The following is a 20,045-nucleotide window of genomic DNA, read 5'->3' as shown; positions in this document are numbered from 1 at the left end:
TATTGCTAGGATAAAAAAATCATGGCCGAAAGCAACTTAGGAATAAGAGGACTTATTTCATCTCACAGCTGGCAACCAGTCCACCATGCAGGAAAACCAGGGCAAGACTGGAAGCTGGAGGCAGGAACTGAATCAAAAGGCGTAGAGGAATATTGCTTACTGGCTTTCTCCTCATAGATTTGTCACATTGCTTTCTTATAGCACCCAGGGCTACTAGCCCAAAGTGGCACTGCCCAGAGTAACATGGGTCCTTCTATCTGAGTCATCCATCAAGAAAATGTACCACAAGTTGTCCCGCAGGCCAATCTGGTTGGGACATTTTCTTAAATGAGGATAACTCTGCCCAAATGATGCATTTTTTCTTCCTAAACTTGACATACAATTGGGCAGACTGATCTTACAGTTTAAATATAACATGTTTTCAATAAGCTCATGTGTTCGATACTTGGTTCCCATCTGATGGTGTGCTGTTGAGAAAGTGAAAACTGAACAGTTGGGCCATGCTAGAGAAAATGGGTCACCGGGACCTGTTTTGAAGACTATACCTGTTCTCTGAAACCTTTTTTCTCTGTTCTGTCCACAATCAGGTGAGGAATCATCTTCTCAAATTGGATTAGTTACTTTTGTGATTGGTCCATGTACAAAAAGGTATGAAAAGAACATGTTGAGGAAATGAACTGAAATGAATCATCCATTCCCTGAAGTTGTTTATCTCACAGGGACACAAAAATAACTAATAGCATGGGTTACTGGGTGGTGAGATAGTCCAGTCCTTTGCTTCCATAATTAGATGTTGATTGTGTAACTGCTATGATTAATTGACTCATATGATTTACTGTATAAATTACATAGAAATACCATAATGACACCATAAAAGAACAGATGACGGCATGGAGTTTTAATTGTATATTTGTATGCTTTAGAACACAATCTGCATTGCTCTTTATATGATTATAAATGAGTCAGTGTGTGCCTTAGTTTCATTAACATATATTTACATTTGTATGATTGTTCTCATAGACTTTTAAGATCTAAAGATGGATTATAAAGTGTATGCATGATGCAATGTTCATAAAAGAACAAATATTAAACAATTGATACTTATCTGTTCCTTCCTCTGTCGAGTACTGCTCATCTCTGGAGAATGTTGAAGTAAGACTTTTGGAGGCCGATAGGGAATGGCGAGTGAAGCATCAGCGACTTATAGGACTCCTCAAAACATTAAGATCCACTGTACACAGTGCTGGTCCTCGAAGGACGCCATGCACACTAGCAAGGTCTCAAAATGGAGCTGAGGTAGGGAGCTGACTGTTTCTCCCTTCTTTATGAAGGTCTTCTAAGGCGACCTTGTCCCTCCCTATTTCCCATATTTCCTTATAGTTGCACAAACCTGATGATGGTGACTGGTGCTTAAATCTAGTATGGGGTGGTCTGATTGGCCTTTCACTTATTTAATGGTTGTTACGCTGAATAATAAAGTTGAGTCTGATCTCCAGAGCCTCAATCCCGGGATTCTGCATGGGCTCCGTCACCACTCAACTCCCTTACTCCAGTTCCTGATCCCCACAACCTCTCTTCGGTGCTCTTGGAAACGGACACAACTTAGCTTATCAAAAACAAAAAGAGCCTCAATTCAGTAGTATTATTGCTAGACAAAAATTATTTCTTTCAAAGAAGGGGAGTTAGTCTGATGAGGAAAGGATAGGAGCTCCACAAGGACCAAAGATATCTGGGCACAGGGTCTTTTCTGAGACTGACATGCAACCAAGGACCATGTATGAATGTAACCTAGAACCTCTGCTCAGATGTAGACTGTGGTAGTTCAGTAACCAATTGGTTTCCCATAGTGAGGGGAACAAGGACTATTTCTAACAGGAACTCAATGACTGGCTCTTTGGCCTCCCCACCCCCCAAGGGAGGAACAGTCCTGTTAAGCCACAGAGAAGAGCTTTGCAGCCAGTCCTGAAGATACCTGATAAAACAGGATCAGATGAATGGGGAGGAGGTTCCCCCTATCAGTGGACTTGGCAAGGGGCACGGTGGAGATGAGGGAGGGAGGGACTGGGAGGGAATGAGGGATCGGGACACGGCTGGGGTACAGAGTTAATAAAATGTAACTGATAAGAAAAAAATAAAATTAAAAAAAATTATTTCTTTCTCCTAAATTTAAAAGGAATGAAAGTAGATATCCAAGGTATTGAAGATTAATATCGCTCCTTTTATGAGACCTTAGAACATGACTACATTTAAGCTGTTGCCTTGAGACTCTGCTTTGTTATTAAAGTGAAAAAAAAAACTGTCTGCATGGGATGCCTAAGTGGGTATGGTTTCATCTTACATACTGGCTGCCAGTTACCATAGTGTAGTATCAGTTATGATTACTGCTTTGAAGTTCCAACTCACAAAAGCTGAAGAATTCAATTTTGAGTGGTATCCCTGCAGTCAGTCAGTCCCCAAAGAGTGTAACCTTTTAATAAGGCATTATGCTGCTGCTGCTCCTACTAATGGAATACCTTGTCTACTGTCACATCATTTCATCTTTCAAGACTAATATTTAACACCTTCGCAAGCCATATTCAACGAGCTCTTCCATCACCATGGAAATCATCCCTGTAACTGAAAATAATATTCGTTTGTGTAATGCATAGTCCCTGAACTGGAAATAATATTAATACTTACTATTATTGAGCCTGTTATTTTCTAGTTCCTAATATACTTTATTTCATTAATCCTTTTGCAACCCCACAGTAAAGACATTATTGCTACTTCTTCTTTACTGATGAGAGAGTGAAGACATATAATTTTCCCAAGGTTACAAAGTGAGTCTTGGGTTCTCCTGAGAGAAGATGGATGAGCTTTGCCCAGTTGATACACAAACTAGGCTTATTCTAGAATATTAATGAGGTCAATTAATCTTTTTATTATAACATCCCCAGTTCTCTGGAAATGTTTGTCAAATATGGAACATTAATAAATAATTAAAATGTAATATACTGAATAATTAAACCCACAAAGACCTGATTTATCTTTAATAATTTTAATGATATTTTTAAAAAGAAAGTTTGGATAACATATGCTAGGGGTAGCATATGAAGAGATTAACAAGCTGTTCTTTCTTGTTTATTCTTAGAATCTGCGGGTAGGGAAGCAAAATGCCAAGGACAGTGATTCTGTCAGTATGATTACTGAGTACTGTGTTTTGTGGCATAGTATACTTTTTTTTCATCTGCTAAATTTCATTTTTATTTCCCATTCAGAGGTATTATTCTCCTGTGTGTGTGTTCAGGTGCTGTTTGTATGTGTATCAAGGTTGTATATGAGTGTGTATGTGTTTTTGAAAAGTTCAATCATTTATGCATCCAAAGTTTTGAATCTACATATTAAAAATTTTAAGTTATAAAACCTATGATGCAGAGTTTGTATCTTCCCTAAATTATCTTGGAGATAAAACAAAATAGCACCAACCTAAAACTCAATGTGTCATTAATTCAGAAAAAGAAGTGAATGAGGTATTTTTTTTTAATGTGAAACTAAGGGAGGACAAAGAGCTATGCAATTAAAATTCCATATATGTGATATGGTAGAAAAGACAAAAACATGAAGACAGTAAAAGTACCAGATTCACTGGTTTAGAGAACGTAAGGATAAAAATATAGTGCCTGGCCCATTTTAGGACAGTGAAAGTATCCCCTGTGACACTGTATAGTTGAATAGTGATCATTATATACATTTCAAACTCTTTAGAGTGCATAGCAGAGTCAACCATGATGGACAGTATGGGCCTTGTGGATAATGATATATTAGTGCTAGAACAAAGATGTGTCTCCTAAGGAATATTGAGAGTGGGCAAGGCTGTGAGATTGGGTATGGATCAGGAAGAGTATTTAAGAATGCCATGTCCTCTGTATTCAACTCCACTCATCAAATAAAAACTATTCTTTTAAAAAATTCAGGAGATGAGCTGGGCATGGTGGTGCATGCCTTTATTCCCACCATTTAGGGAGGCTAAGGCAGGAATATCTCTGTGAGTTCGAGGACCACTGGTCTATAAAATGGGTCTAGGACAACCAAGGATACACAGGATACAAGGATACATAATAATAATTATTATACAAGTAATGTTATTATTAATAGAGATGAAAGATAAAACAATGATTTCTCCACTTATGGTTACCTTATCTAAGACTTTTTTTTTTTTTCTGTGAAGAGGGACCATGATTAAATCTGATAAAAGAAAGCATTTAATTCAGCACTTGCTTATATTTTCACAGTGCATATCTACAACCATTATGGCAGGGAATATGGCCACAGGCAGGCAGGCCTTCTGTTGGAACAGTAGCTGGCAAGGGCTTTAGAAATTTCAAACCCCACTCCTAGTAACACACCTTCTTCAACACAGCCACATTTTCTACTTTTCCCAAAACAGTGTGACAATCAAGGCAATGCGTTCAAATATATAATCCTACAAGAGCCATTTTCACTCAAATCAACACACCTTGTATTTCATGATCTTATTTTCTATGATACTCTAGAACTTTGTTTGTAGGAAATCCAAGGAAGACAACACTAAGAGAACGTGAAACAAGAACTTCACATTTTTCTGCCCAGGTGTGTCCTGGTTGCAGCTGATTTTGTTTCCTCCATTTTGTGGAAGTAAGTTTCAAGCAATAATTGCTAGAAAACTTTCAGTTTTACCCTTTTTCTTGTAAGATGACTTGTTATTTGGGTGGGCTTCAGTAACTCAAGCTCAACTGGTGAGCACTGTTTAGATTCTTAAAAGGTAATTTGAGATGGTATCTGCTGTGATGAATAAGAAACTCAAGTATCTGAAGCTTTGGGCACACTTTAGATCCGTAAGGCCCTATGTGTTCAGCTGTTTCAAACATTTTGGAAACCGGCATCCTACCTTTCTGATAACTTAGTTTTTTTCTGAATAAAACGAGAAGTGATTCCTATCTCTGCTTTTCAGGGAAGGAGCTAACATTCAGTTCTTCTTGTTTACATTTTTTTTCAACTGTTGCACACTCCATGTTGTTCTTCAATGACATTTTTTAATGATGTGACACACATGTTTATAATGTAACCAACCTATGGCCTTTTCCAGTTTGTCCTGCCATTAAAGATGACGCTGATATTTTCCACTTTGGGGAAAAGGCATCCTTCACTAGCCATTCATATGTGGACACACAGATATCTAAGAAATAAGCAGATGAGGGGATGGTGTTGAACTGGTGGATAGGTTATAATCCCTTTGCCCCAAAATGATTTTAGTGTACTTCTAATGGTATGTGCTCAAAGAAAGGACTTTTAAGAAATTCTGGGTGCAAAAACATTTCTCAAATAAAAGTTTAAATTGTAAAACAGTTGTATAACAAAGTGTGTACATTAATTAAAAAAAAAAAGAAATCCAAGGAAACATTTCTAGAGGTAGGAATGTTCACCACTTGTCAAGTACCTTTTTACAAATTATACAACTAAAAATGTCTGCTGTACACCTATGTGATAAGCATGGCATTGGGCACTGGATAAAGCAAACATTAATAAGCAAGGCCACTGGCTCTTCAAAAATCACAATGAAGAATGGCAGAGTGATGTACAATAATATTGTTCTAGCACTTCATTTGTGTCAGTTATAAGCCCATGCCAATGCTACAAAAAATAATAATAATTCTGACAACCTAATAATTCTGGGAGAAACCAGATTAATAAATGGAAAGGGATAATGACTAGATGAGATTTCCATATATTGGGGCTGGAGATATGGCTCCATAGTTAATTCTTGGTGCTCTTCCAGAGGATCCAAGTTCAGTTTCGAGCAATCATACCAAGATAATTATAGCCACCTGTCACTCCAGTTCCAAGAAATCCAACACCACTTCTGGCCATCTGGTGTACCACTGTACATGTGACACACCTACACAGGTGTGTATGCACATTACCACATATGCATACATTAATAAAAATTAAAAAAAAAGAATATTAGTGAGTTCCCTGTTTTTAACCCAATGTCTTAATGTAGGATCAGGCCAAAAGGAGTAAAAATTCTGAAATATATACTACATGAGATTCTCAAGTGATATAATCAGCAGACCATTGCTAAATGGAAGAATTGATGACTAAAAAAAGTGAGCTAAAGTTAAAGAGTGGTGGTGAAGACGGGAAGAAAAGCAAGTGTCTAGAGATTTCCATGAAAGAACCATTTTGATTCTAGTATCTTCTGTAGGGCTGGGTTGCTGTGTAGATATTATTTAAGTTTAATATTGTCATGGAACATTTTGTTTTCTCCATTTATGTTGATTGAAAGCTTTGCTGGGTATAGTAGTCTGGGTTGACATCTGTGTTCCCTTAGAGTCTGCATAACATCTGCCCAGGCCCTTCTGGCTTTCATAGATTCTTTTGAGAAGTCTGGTGTGATTCTGATTGGTCTACCTTTATATGTTAGTTGGCCTTTTTCCTTTGATGCTTTTAATATTTTTTTCTTTTTTTCCTATAGATTTAATGTTTTGACTATGATGTGATATGAGGAGTTTCTCTAATCTAGTCTATTTGGTGTTCTGTAGGTCTTGTATGTTTATGGACATCTCTTTCATTAAGTTGGGAAAATTTTCTTGAAAATATTTTCTGGACCTTGGAGCCTGGATTCTTCTTTTTCATCTATTCCTTTTATTCTTAGATTTTGTCTTTTCATAGAGTCCTTGATTTCTTGGATGTTTTGTGTTTGGAACTTTTCTGATTTTACTTTTTCTTTAAAAGATATATCAATTTCTTCAAGTGTATCTTCGACCTGAAATTCTGTCTTGCATCTCTTGTGTTCTCTTGGTGATGCTTACCTGTTCGGTTCCTGATCTTTTCTCTAAGTTCTCCACCTACAGGGTTTTCTCTGGAAAAACCTGTTTTTTTTTTTTTTTTTTATTGACTCTAATTCTGTTTTCATGTCTTACACCATTTTGTTTATCTGTTTGAATGTGCATTCCTGTCTTTCCATGATGGCTTCTATTTTTTTTTTGTTGTTGTTGTTCATTTCCTCTCTATATGCCACTAATTGTCCCTCTACTTGTGCCTCTATTTGTTTGGCTGTATTTGCCTGTATTTCTTTGAAAGCTTTGTTCATTTCCTCTTTATTTGCCTCCATTTGTACTATTTCCTTGAGAGTTTTGTTAGTTTCCTTTTTATTTGTCTCTAATAACTGTATAAGCATAGGTGCCAGTGTTTGTATTGTGACTTAAGTATATCAGATTTCAGAAAAAAAAATGAGTCTTCCACTGATAAGGTATGATGAATTAGAGACATGAGGGAAGAAACTATTGATGGTAGTAATTACTTCAGAGATCAGAATTTGGTAGAAGGCAGAGGCTTCTGGAATTTCCACATGCATCATAAGTCATAATGTAAAGGAAGCAGACTTGAGACCAGTTATCTAATATTAGTCAGCCCTTCAGTTCAGTAGGGACTTGTGAATATTTTGAAGCCATGCAAAAGCTTAGAAACTGTGCAATCAATACATAAAATTTCATTCTTTCCTTCATTCAACAAGTGCTTGTTTGATACATCTGTGACTCTGATACTGAAATCATCACTGGACAAAGACGCTCAGAGATATCAAAAGATAAAAAGGACTGATCAAAATCACTAGCCAGTTGTGGGCAAAGGTAGAATAAATATGACTCAAATTAATTGACAATTACAAGTGCTTTTGTGAATCATTTTGCTCTCAAGATATAATACCTGGGAACAAATCTGATTATGAACTGATTAACTGCTTCATGAAGAGGCATGCCGTCTGACTGTAATAATCTGTATTGAGAAGAACAGTAGGCTTTTGAAGTGTGCCTAATCACAGACAAAAAGAAAGTATAAGGTATCCAGACAAAAGGATGACAGGAGAAAAGTCTCATCCACAGAAATCTGTTGTCATGTGAAACTGAACAAAGTGGTAAAGGTAGTTCCTGGTGGATAGATAAAAGAATTTGAACAAATCAGGGCAGATGCTAACATAAATACAAGCAGGTTCTTGACAACAAGGGTGTTTTCAGTAGGGAGACAGATTCAGCTGGGATTTTCAGCATGTTGGGAAGTTTTGATTTATATAGAATTTGCCCATGTGCTGATTCAAATTTTTGGAAGTAATGTAATATTTCTGCCATTCTTTCCTTCTTTCTCTGACAAACACTAGTTCATCATTTATTAAATATACAGTAGAAATATGATGAAGAATAAAATGTCAGGACTTTATGTGGAAAGCAGGCAGTAATGTTTTAATTAGTAATAAGTAATATGAGTATCAAACCACAGCACACATTTTACATGAAGATGTCAAGGCAGATCATTCTTAACACTGATATTTCAATAATGTCTAAGGGATGAGAATCCATACCTGCAAATGCAGCAAGACTTACATGGGAAGAAATGGCATCAACTCCTCCCATTCCACCCTCCCTCCCTTTTCTTCTCCTATCCCTCTTCCCTAGTCCAGTGATAGGAGAAGCCCTCCTCCTCTATTATTTGACCCTAGCGTATCAGGTCCCATCAGGACTGACTGGATCCTCTTCCTCTTTGGGCTGGCTAGGTTGCCCCAACAGAGAGAAGTGATTAAGGATAAAGCAACCGAGTTCATGTCTCCTCACTAGGAACATACATGGAGAATGAGCTGTCTTTGGGCTATATCTGAGCAGTGGTTCTAGGTCCTTTCTATGCATGGTCTTTGGTTAACGCATCAGTCTCTGCAGACCCCCCTGGGCCCAGATATTTTTGCTTTGTTGGTTACCTTGTGAGGCTCCTATCTTCTCCCTTCTTTCTCCCCCTCCTTCCATAAGATTCCCTATGCTTTGTCCAAAGTTTGACTGTGAGTCTCTGCATCTGCTTTGATCCCTTGCTGGGTGGAGTTTTTTTAGAGGAGATCTATGTTAAGCTCCTGTCCTGTTCCATCTCTTCTACCACTTCCAGTGTCTGTCATGTTTTTCCATTTGAGTGAAAATCTTCTTTATGAAATCTTTCCTCATACTAATATCATTGGTTCATGACTTATCAGGAAAACAAACGAAAGCAGTATTAAACACTTAGAAGAAACACGATTTTACTAGGAATTGTTCACATCTCTGCAGTCTGGAATGAGTGCAAACAAAACCTATATATTATCCTAGGAATGCAAGAAGTTGTTCAGCTGTCAGGCTAGTGAGAAAAAAAAAAGTGGGGTTTACACCAGGATCTGCAGAGGCTGAAGAAATGGGTGGGGACAGATACAACAGCCTCTGTGGAGGGAACTGCGGAGCAGATGGATCGCTCCATTTTATCACTCCTCTGCCTCAGCCAAATCACTACTTACATCTTCCACTGACTCAGGGTGCAGACAATAAGGTAGGGCTGAAGTTTGAGGAGACCAGAGATAGTCAGGACTCTATCCTCTCAGTAAATTCAGCCCACTAGTGGATGGATAAATGTCTCCAACTACACTTTCACACCGTTTTAACCCAAAACAACAATTTCAATGCCTTGATTGACTCATCAGTGTAATTTTTTAAATATTTTTCATTAACGAATGCAGGTGTTCCTTTATTTGGGGCGTAGATGTTTAGGATTGTGATGTCCTCAAGGCGGTTTTTTCCTTTGAAGAGAATGAGATGTTCCTTCTCATATTTTTAGATTAATGTTGGTTGAGGGTCTATTTTAATAGATGTTAGGATCGCTACTCCAGCTTGTTTTCTGTGTCCATTTGCTTGAAAACCCTTTATTTTTTCAGCCCTTTACTCTGAGGTAGTGTCTGTCTTTGTTGCAAAGACGTTTTTCTTGGATATAGAAGAATGCTGGACCTTGTTTGCATAATCATAATCTTGTTAGGCTGTGTCTTTTTATTGGAGAGTTGAGTTCACTGGTGTTGATAGATAATAGTCACCAATGCGTGTTAGTTCCTTTTATTGAGGACTTGGTGGTAAAAGTGTATTTGTGTGCTTGTTTTCTTTTAATTTTTTGTTGTGAAGATATCTATATCTAGCGTTTTCTTGGGTGTAGTTGTTTTCATTTGATTGGAGTTTTCCTTCTCATACCTTGTATGGAGCTGGGTTGCTGTATAGATATTGTTTAAGTTTACCTTGGAATATTTTTGGTCATGGGAAATTTTGTTTTCTTCATTTATGTTGATTAAAAGTTTTGCTGGGTATAGTTGCCTGGGTTGGCATCTGTGGTCTCTTAGACCACAAACTTGCTACATGCTATCACAGAAATGATGAACAGCATATAACCTTAAGTGAAAGTACTTACACTGAAAACAATATGGAATCATAGGAAAGTCAGAAATATTTTCTTCAAGGATGACTTTATTTCCTTTTAATGCTTTTGCTTACTGTTTTTTTTTTTTTGGAGTCTCATTTTATTATTATTATTATTAATTACACTTTATCCATTTTGTATCCCCCCCATAAGCCCCTCTCTCCCCCCCTCCCGATCCCACCCTACCTCCCCTTTCTATATGCATGCTCCTCCCCACGTCCACTGATAGGGGAAGTCCTCCTCACCTTCCTTCTGATCTTAGTCTATCAGATCATATCAGGAATGGCTACATTGTCTTCTTCTGTGGCCTGGTAAGGCTGCTCCCCCCTCAGGGGGAGATGATCAAAGAGCAGGCCAATCAGTTTATGTCAGAGGCAGTCCCTCTTCCCATCACTATGTAAGCCACTTGGACACTAAACTGCCATGGGCTACATCTGTGCAGGGGTTCTAGGTTATCTCCATGAATAGTCCTTGGTTGGAGTATGAGTCTTTGGGAAGTTCCCTGTGTTCAAATTTTCTTGTTCTGTTGCTCTCCTTGTGGAGTTCCTGTCCTCTCCAGCTCTTGCTATTTCCCACTTCTTACATAAAATTCCATTCACTCTGCCCATCAGTTGGCCATCAGGCTCAACATCTGTTTTGATAGTCTGTAGGGCAGAGGCTTTCAGATGCCCTCTGTGGCAGGTTCCTAGGTTGTTTCCTGTTTTCTTCTTTTGGCTTTCGGAGGTCCTCTGTAGCAGGGTCCTAGGTTGTTTCCTGTTTTCTTCTTCTTCTGATGTCCATCCTCTTTGCCTTTCAGGATGGGGATTGAGCGTTTTAGTTAGGATCCTCTCTTTTGCTTAGTTTGTTTAGATGTACTGATTTTAGTGGGTTTATCCTATGTTGTATGTTTATATGAGTGAGTATATACTGTGTGTGTCTTTTTGCTTCTGGGACAACTCACTCAGGATGATCCTTTCCAGGTCCCACCATTTACCTGCAAATTTCATTATTTCTTTATTTTTCATTGCTGAGTAATACTCCATTGTATAGATGTACCACAATTTCTGCATCCATTCTTCAGTTGAGGGGCATCTGGGCTGTTTCCAGCTCCTGGCTATGTTACTATATATCCTCTTGGAGCCTTGGCTTTCTTATATTTCTTGCCTGTCTTTTCATTGGTTTTGAACCTACACAAACCCCATGACTGGCTTTAGCATACAGGAAGTAGCGAAAGATAAGTGTGTTGATTCTGAGACTGAGAATCAGGAGGCCTTGGAATTTCCACTATCATTTCATAAACCACTGTCAGGTGAGAAAGCTGGTCAGTTACTAAGGGATGAAGAAAGGCAAGAAGGAGAATCTCCATTCACATGGACTGGTCCTAATTACTAACATGCAACCAAGATCATCTTGACTTTCCTGATTAATGAGTGCAAGAGTAAGTACAGCCATTTTGGCTCTCCAAGCAGCAGTGTGGCTCTCAGCAAGAACAAGTGCCTGATGAAGGGTGGTCGAGGGAGCCAAGAAGAGGAGTAGATCCATTTTATTTTTTAATTAATTAATTAATTAGTAGAATTTATTCACTATTATTCTCGCTGCAACCCCCTTCCTAGTCTCTTCCCAGTCCCACCCACTCTCTCTCTTCTCTGCCTATGCCCTTTCCCTAGTCCAATGATGGGGAGACCCCTTCTGCTTCTTTCTCACCCTAGTTTATCAGGTCTCATCAAGGCTGACGGCATCATCTTCCTCTGTGGCCTGGCAAGGCAGCAACCCCCAGGGAGAGATGATCAAAGAGATGGCTACTGAGTAGATCCTTTTCTAAGAAAGACTGGTATGATGTGAATGTTCCTGCTATGGTCAATATTAGAATCATTGGAAAAACACTAGGCACAGGGACTTAAACAACCAAAACTGCTTCTGATGTCCTCAAGTGTCATATGTTTGAAGTGAGCCTTGCTGATCTACAGAATGACGAAATAATATTAAAAGAATTCAATGAAATTATTGAGGATGTTCATGGCAAAAACTATGTGACTAACTTCCATGGAATGGATCTTACCCAGGACAAAAAGTGTCCCCTAGTCAAAGAATAGCAGACCATGATAGAAGCTAATGTTGAAGTCAAGACAACTGATGGTTATTTGCTTCATCTTTTCTGTGTTGACTTCACTAAGAGTGCAGGGAATCATATGAAAGAAGAGGTAGTTAATGAGAACTGGAGAGGACAGTAGCTCCACAAGGAGAGCAACAGAACCAAAATATCTGGGCTCAGGGGTATTTTCTGAGGTTGATACTCTAACCAAGATCCATTCATGGACACAACCTAGAACCCCTGCTCAGATGTGGCCCATGGCAGTTCAGTTTCCAAGTGGGTTCCCTAGTAAGGGGAAGAGGGACTGTCTCTGACATAAACTCAGTGGCTGACTCTTTGACCATCACCACTAGTATTGAAGGAGATATTAAGACTCATAGCCAAACTTTGAGCAGAGTGCTAGAATCCTTATGGAAGAAGAGGGAGATAGAAAGACCTGGCAGGGACAGGAACTATAAAGGAGAACAACAGAGCCAAAAAACCTGGTCCCAAGAGGGCCTGCAGAGAACGATATGCTAACCAATGACCATGCATATAGAGGACCTAGATTGCGTGTTCAGAGGAATCCCATAGGCTGCTCAGTTTCCAAATGGGTGTCCTAGTAAAAAGGAAGAGGGGTCGTCTTTGACATGAACTCAGTAGCCAGTTCTTTGATCACCTCCCCATGAAGGGTGCAGCCTTGACAGGCCACAGAAAAAGATGGTGCAGCCAGCCTTGGTGAGACCTGATAACTAGGGTCAGATAGCAGGGGAGGAGGACCTCCCCTAATAGGGGGTTAGGGAAAGGGCATAGGGGAAGAAAAGGGTTCATGGTTGGAACTGGGAAGAGATGAGGGAGGGGGATGCAGTGGGGATAAAAAGTGAATAACTTATAATTAATTAATTATTTTTTGAAAAGCCACAGCAACCCGATACACAAGACTTTCTATTATAGCATCAGCAGGTCTGCCAGATTGAGAAGAAGATAATGGAAATTATGGCCCATGAAGTGCAGACAAATTACTTGAAGGATGTGGTTAATAAATTGATTCCAGATTGTATTGAGAAAGACATAAGAAAGCCTTTATAGTCCATTTATCTTTTGCATGATGTCTTCCTTAGAAAAGCAAATATCATCCAGCAGGTAGTGGCACGTGCCTTTAATCCCAGCACTCAGGGAAGCAGAGGCAAGTTGATTTCTGTGAGTTCAAGTCTGGCCTGATCTACAGAGTGAGTTCCAGGACAGCCAAAGCTATATAGAAAAACCATATCTCTAAAAAAGAATAACAACAAAGTGGAAACCCTAAAGAAACCCAGGTTTGAATAGGACAAACTAATGGAGCTCCATCATGAAGGTGGTAGCTCTGGATAAAAACACCTGGTAATGAGCCAGGTGTCAAAGCTGTACAAGCTGATGGATATGAACCATCAGTGGAAGAAGCTGTTTAAAATACAGATTTTTAGTATTGGAGCCTTCAAGTTTTGAGCTTGCTATATAGCAATATTTAAATAAAACTGAATAAATATAATATCACATATTGAGAAAGTACTAATGGATATGGCTCATACTAATCATTACATTAATTTAACCTTATTATTGACTTCACAATATAATTATTGCATGTAACGGTCCCCCCCCTCAAAAAAAAAACAATTAAAATGTCATGTCTTAAGAGATATTCAAGTCAGTTGGGAAAGCATGTACCTGTAATCCCCATACTTGGGAGGTTGAAGGAGGATAATCAGGAATTAAAGATTATTCTTAGTTTTATACATAGTTACACTGTAAGTTCCTAATTAGCCTGGAGTATATAAAACCTGGTCTACAAAGTGAAAGAAAAAAAGGAAAGGATATTTCAAAGGCCTAAGAATTGAGTAATAAATTCGACATTCTATATGGACATGATCCAATTGCAATGAATGTTTCTAAATCCTCTGTCTTACTACTCATTATCAACTTTATTCATGATTTTATGGTTATTATTATTATAATTAATAATTAACATAAAATTAACATAAAATATGAAGTTCTCAGATGTTAAAATTCATTTCTTTTTACTCTTGAAAAGTTATTCAGACTCTCTTTTGACTTGAGATAATTTAGGTGGCATTGCTCATTTGTTGGTATTTATAACAATGACCAAAGAAAGGCAATTGAATGCTTGTTTCAAGAGCAATATTTGTTCCCACTTGTCCTGACACCATTCCTTGTTCACTTGTTGAAGAAGGCTCTTGAAAGTCATCTGCAGAGCCAAACATAGAGTGCTCTTATCTAAAAGGAACTGCTTGTCTCCATCTATGACTCAGATTATTTCTTTGCATATTAAATTACAAGAGACAGTTCCAGCTGGACCATCAATGTATTTATAACTCAACCACACAATTTTCCTCCAGGCAGAAAACTTGGCAAACAGGCTCCCAGCTTGGCTTCAACTCTCAAAAATGGGAACAGAAAAAAAAAAGTCATGGTAGTTATTATATCAAACTTCTAGTTTAAATTATGAATATAATGGAAGATTTTGAATCTCTTAGAACATTATTTCTACCATAAGAGAGAGTAAGAAGGAAAGCAATATATCCTGATCTAGTTTTTTTGGGTATTCCTTTGATACTACCCTCAGCAAACTATCCCTCAGAAGGTTATACTAGGCCAGTGATATTGTCCCACTAATTCTGGGACACAAAGAAGTGACATTATCGTTGAATGTCCTGCCATTGTATCTTGTATAAAATTTAGATCACTAGGGTAGATGTGTTAGATACAAGGCCTCATTAATCACTGAAATTCATCAAAATTTGACACGGTCACATACGTAGTGCACAGCTCTGTCACCTTTAATTTACGTATGGCTTTGTCTTCTTAATGCAATTATATCAGTAACTGTAAAACATATATTAGTTAACCTTCTCTGCTCTGCAAAAATTGGTTTTATATACGCATCAGACCCTTCTATTTTACTGAGGATGTGGCAAAAAGTTTTCAAAGCATGCTAACATAAAGCACTTCGTTTAATCATGTAAGTAAATTGTAAGGGTAGGGTTTCAACTCCAGGTGTGTTTTTAACATGGTAACCAAATTAGGATTCTTTCTCTGTTTGAGGACTATTTTTGAAGCTGAAATGGGTCTTAAGCCTTGAACACTTTCTATAAAGGAGTCTTTCATTTCCCAGTAATGAGTTACAATTCCTGAGTTGAGGTCCTTTGGCTGATAATAAACTAATTGTTGTAGCTAATTTCAGAGAACATACTCAGATGCTCAGTGTGTATAAAAAAATCTACAGCAAAATAAAAGCTATAAATATATATATATATATATATAAATAAAAAACTATATCAGTTTCTAAAATTGTTCTCATGCTCTGTTTTTTTTTTTTGATGTTTGTTTTTGATACTATAACTGAGGGGCTTGTTGTTATTAATAGATGTGGGATAAAGGTAACTGAAAATTGCTCTAGTGGGCTTTCTATTGCTGTCTCAGATACCCCCCCAAAAAATAACATAAAAGTAGAAAAGTTTATTTTGTTCACGGTTGGCTCGCTCTGTGTTTATGGACCAGTGTTGAGGCAGAGCATCATTGTTGAAGTACATGATGAAAGACGCTGCTCATTTTATCACAAGCAGGAAGCCCTGGCAAAGATTGGATGACACAAGGGACGAGATATATTTATACTACTTAGGTGTTTCTCCACAGGGGGAAAAAAAAAAAAAAACTTCCTCAAATCTAGCCACAACTTTAAACAAGGCTTCCATACTATGAACCTGTCAAAGAATGAACCCATCACAGTCTTCAGGATCCAATTTATTTTGAATGAGGGTGACCAGTCCTTCGACATATGAACATACCTTGGAATTCATTGTATATCCAAACTAAAAGAGCAATGTAAGTGTAAGTTTGAAAACTCTTCCAGAAGTCTGAAACTACTTCAACTAGATAGACATCATTTCAGGAAATTGTACATCATATCTAGTTAGTTATATGAAAATAAACACTATAAAGTGTATATTGTTTCAAGAACCTTGTCTGAGCAATTTTCTTCCATCACTTGAATTGTAGTTTTCTGTGCCCTGCCCAATTTCCTGTTGTTCTACTTTTTGGATCTAGAGAATGTCTCTGTTTAACATCGATACTATATATTTTTAAAGTACATGTTATAAGTTAAATATACACAGCGCATACCTTCCCATATAGTTATAAAAGCCTTAAAATTCTGGTCTGTAATTCATCTGTCCTTAATTTTTGAGAGCCAAGACTGGAGAACAGACAGAAGGGAAGCTTATTAAATGTTACTGGAATAAATAAGCAGGAACATGCTAATTTGTTAATTCTGTCAGCAGCTGTGACCACAGACTATTATTTTAGCTAGCTAATAGCTTGACTTTTAAATAAATATTTAAGTAGATTTAAAATTTATAATGTGGATTTAATTTTCTAACAAATAGACAACAATTTCTAATACCATATTATCTCATAGGAAAATGTTACACTTTCTCAAATAAAGAGGAAAATTAATTGCTAATAGCATGTTGGATATTGGTTGCATTGTTGCTGTGTGTTTGTGTGTGGGTCGACAATGATAATTCATTTCTGCGTATTTTCTATGAGTATGTGGTTAGTGATTCAATGCTCCCCTAAAATTGCTTCGATGTTCCCCTAAAATTGCTTCGATGCTTCCCTAAAATGTAGTATATACCACACCACCTTTAAAGATCAGCAAACTGATTTTAAGAACCAAGCATTCAGGGAGAGGGAAAATCACCGTTGAATGCATTCCATTGAGAGTGAACTGGGTTTCTTCACCTTGTCCCCTGTCATTACCTCCCTACTGTCTCTGGAATGAACTAGTTTTCACTCATCTCTGGTATAGTCATATTTCATACATCCAACAGCAAATGTACACCAAGCTCTTGCTGAAGAAAAGAGTTACTGAATAAAAATTATCTTGGAAAATACTTAGGAATTGGCTGTATTATCAGATAGTCAACCCCTTCTGCTATGGTGTTGGCAATGCACGTGGTATTTGCTTTTACTCATTCAAACTACTGTAGGTTTATGTAAGCATACACAAGGGAATGCATATGCAACTCTTACCAGACAGTTTAGATTCAGTTCAATTTCAGAGAAAGTTGTAGCTTTTTCCTGTACTGATAAGTTTAACGAAAATCACTGCATCATATATCTGTTAAACTCCATGAATGAGTCTATTACTATAAATGTGTATCTGAAAATTATATTAGCTGCTGATCCACTACAAGTCGGTATAAAAAAAAATCAAAGGATTTTTTTAATTTTATTTTATTAATTACACTTTATTCACTTTGTATCCCTCCATAAACCCCTTCCTCCTCCCCTCCCGATCCCACCTTTTCTCCCCCTTTTTCAGGCATGCCCCTCCCCAAGTCCACCGATAGGGGAGGTCCTCCTCTCCTTCCTTCTGATCTTAGTCTATCAGATCACATCAGGAGTGACTGCATTGTCACATCTTCTGTGGCCTGGTAAAGCTGCTCCCCCCTCAGGGGGAGGTGATCAAAGAGCAGGCCAATCAGTTCATGTCAGAGGCAGTCCCTCTTCCCATTACTATGGAACTCACTTGGACACTAAACTGCCATGGGCTACATCTGTGCAGGGGTTCTAGGTTATCTCCATGCATGGTACTTGGTTGGAGTATGAGTCTCTGGGAAGACTCCTGTGTTCAAATTTTCTGGTTCTGTTGCTTTCCTTGTAGGGTTCCTGTCCCCTCCAGATCTTACTATTTCCCACTTCTTACATAAAATCCAATGCATTCTGCCCAACAGTTGGACATATGAGTCTGATTGTCATAAAGTTGCAGAGTGTTTCTGATAATAGTTACTATTCGCCAATGGTTATCATTTAACCACCTAAAAATAGTAACTGACCAAGGCTTTGTCTGGTAAAAACTAAATTTTGAGCCATGCCTACATTAATCCTTAATATTCTTCAATACCTTGCTGGGTAGTCTTTCAACGGCCCTCTTTGGTAGGCTCCTGTCCTGTTGCCTGTTTTTTCCCTATTCTGATGTCCATCCATTTTGCCTTTCTGCATGAGGATTGATCATCTCCTCCTTGCTTAGTTTCCTTAGGTGTACAGATTTTTGTATTTTTATTCTATTTTATATGTCTAATATCAACTTATAAGTGAGTATAAAAGTGAGGTATGTCAGCTTCTGGGATAACTCACTCGGGATGACCTTTTCTAGTTTCCAACATTTGACTGCAAATTTTATGATTTCCTTGTTCTTACTTACTGTGGAGGACTCCGTTGTGTAAAAATACCACAATTTCTGTATCCATTCCTCCATTGAGGGACATCTGGGTTGTTCCCAGGTTCTGGCTATTACGAATAAAGCTGCTACAAACATGGTTAAACAAATGTCCCTCTTGTGTACTTGAGCTTCTTTTGGATATATGCCTAGGAGTGCTACAGCTGGATCTGGAGGAAGCACTATTCCTAATTTTCTGAGAAAGCACCAGATTGTTTTCCAAAAGAAAAAAATCACTTTGTCAAAACAAAGTGACAGCCTACAGACTGGGAAAGGATCTTCACCAACCGTATATCTGCCAGAGGGCTAATATACAGAATATATAAAGAACGCAAGAAGTTAAACAGCAACAAATGAAGTAACTCAATTAAAAAATGAGATACAGATCCAAACAGAGAATTCTCAATAGAGGAATATTGAATGGCAGAAAAACACTTAAAGAAACGTTCAACACCCTAGTCATCAGGGAAATGCAAATCAAAATGACCCTGAGATTTCACTTTACACCCATCAGAATGGCTAAGAACAAAAACTCAAGTGAGAACACATGCTGGAGAGGTTGTGGAGAAAGGGGAACTCTCCTCTATTGCTGGTGGGAATGTAAACTTATATAAGAGTCTTCTATTTTCACTAATATGATGGTAAATTTGTCACTTTAGCTTCATTTAAGCCTAGGCAATTAGCCTGATTTTCTGTTATGTACTCAACTTGTTTGTTTAGCTTTCCTTTAAGAAACAGTATGAAAACCAAACTCACTTGCCTTGCATGTAATTGGTATTTACAACATAGGTTAATGAATTGCTTTTATCTTGAGTTATATGTTCTTCTATACCACTGACACAGACAGCAATGTATGTATGTGTATGTGAGAGAGAGAGAGTTGTCTGCTGAAAGAGCAAAGAAGATGAAAGTTGTCTTATACAACAAAGACCTGCAGTAAATGTTTTAAGCAATGTATGGATATTGTTTGATAAACAGTATGGTGTAGTCCTTAGGGCTTTGGATACACTTAGGGTCAGTTGGAGTAAATAATACATTGCAAAAATACTGTTAAATATTTCTTAATGACCCCCTCATTCTATCCCCTGTGATTCTTTCTGTGCTGTTCAATGAATATAGAGCAAATACGTATGTCAGGAATGAAAGACAGATCAGACAGCAACACTGAGACAGATTTACAACACACGGGCAATGGAGGGAGTCAGACATCAGGCACGCATCGATGGACACACAGAAGACAAATTACAGACAAGCCAAAACCTACAAACTTGGACAAACAAAAGAACGTGGAGAATTCAAATTTTGACTTGCTTTTGGTCAAAATAATCCAATACAGAGTGCTTTCTATTCATCCCTTAATGTTCACTGCTGCATTTTTATATCTCTGAGGTTATAATTAATGTGTTTACCGGACTCAGTCCATATTTTCATAGTTAAGTGACAGATATTTTCTCA

At 37.8% G+C, this 20,045-nt stretch overlaps 1 pseudogene; it reads left to right on the top strand.

Annotated features, from left to right (window-relative positions):
- The first annotated feature begins 11,721 nt into the window (after positions 1–11,721).
- LOC129687061 (40S ribosomal protein S3a-like) lies at positions 11,722–13,761 on the top strand (annotated as a pseudogene).
- The last annotated feature ends 6,284 nt before the right edge of the window (positions 13,762–20,045 follow it).

This window comes from Psammomys obesus, unplaced genomic scaffold (genome assembly GCF_907164565.1).
Source record: "Psammomys obesus unplaced genomic scaffold, mPsaObe1.curated_primary_1811, whole genome shotgun sequence".
Lineage (NCBI taxonomy): Eukaryota > Metazoa > Chordata > Mammalia > Rodentia > Muridae > Psammomys > Psammomys obesus.
The sequence above is the reverse complement of the archived record's forward strand: the minus strand, read 5'-3'. Positions and strand labels throughout refer to the sequence as shown.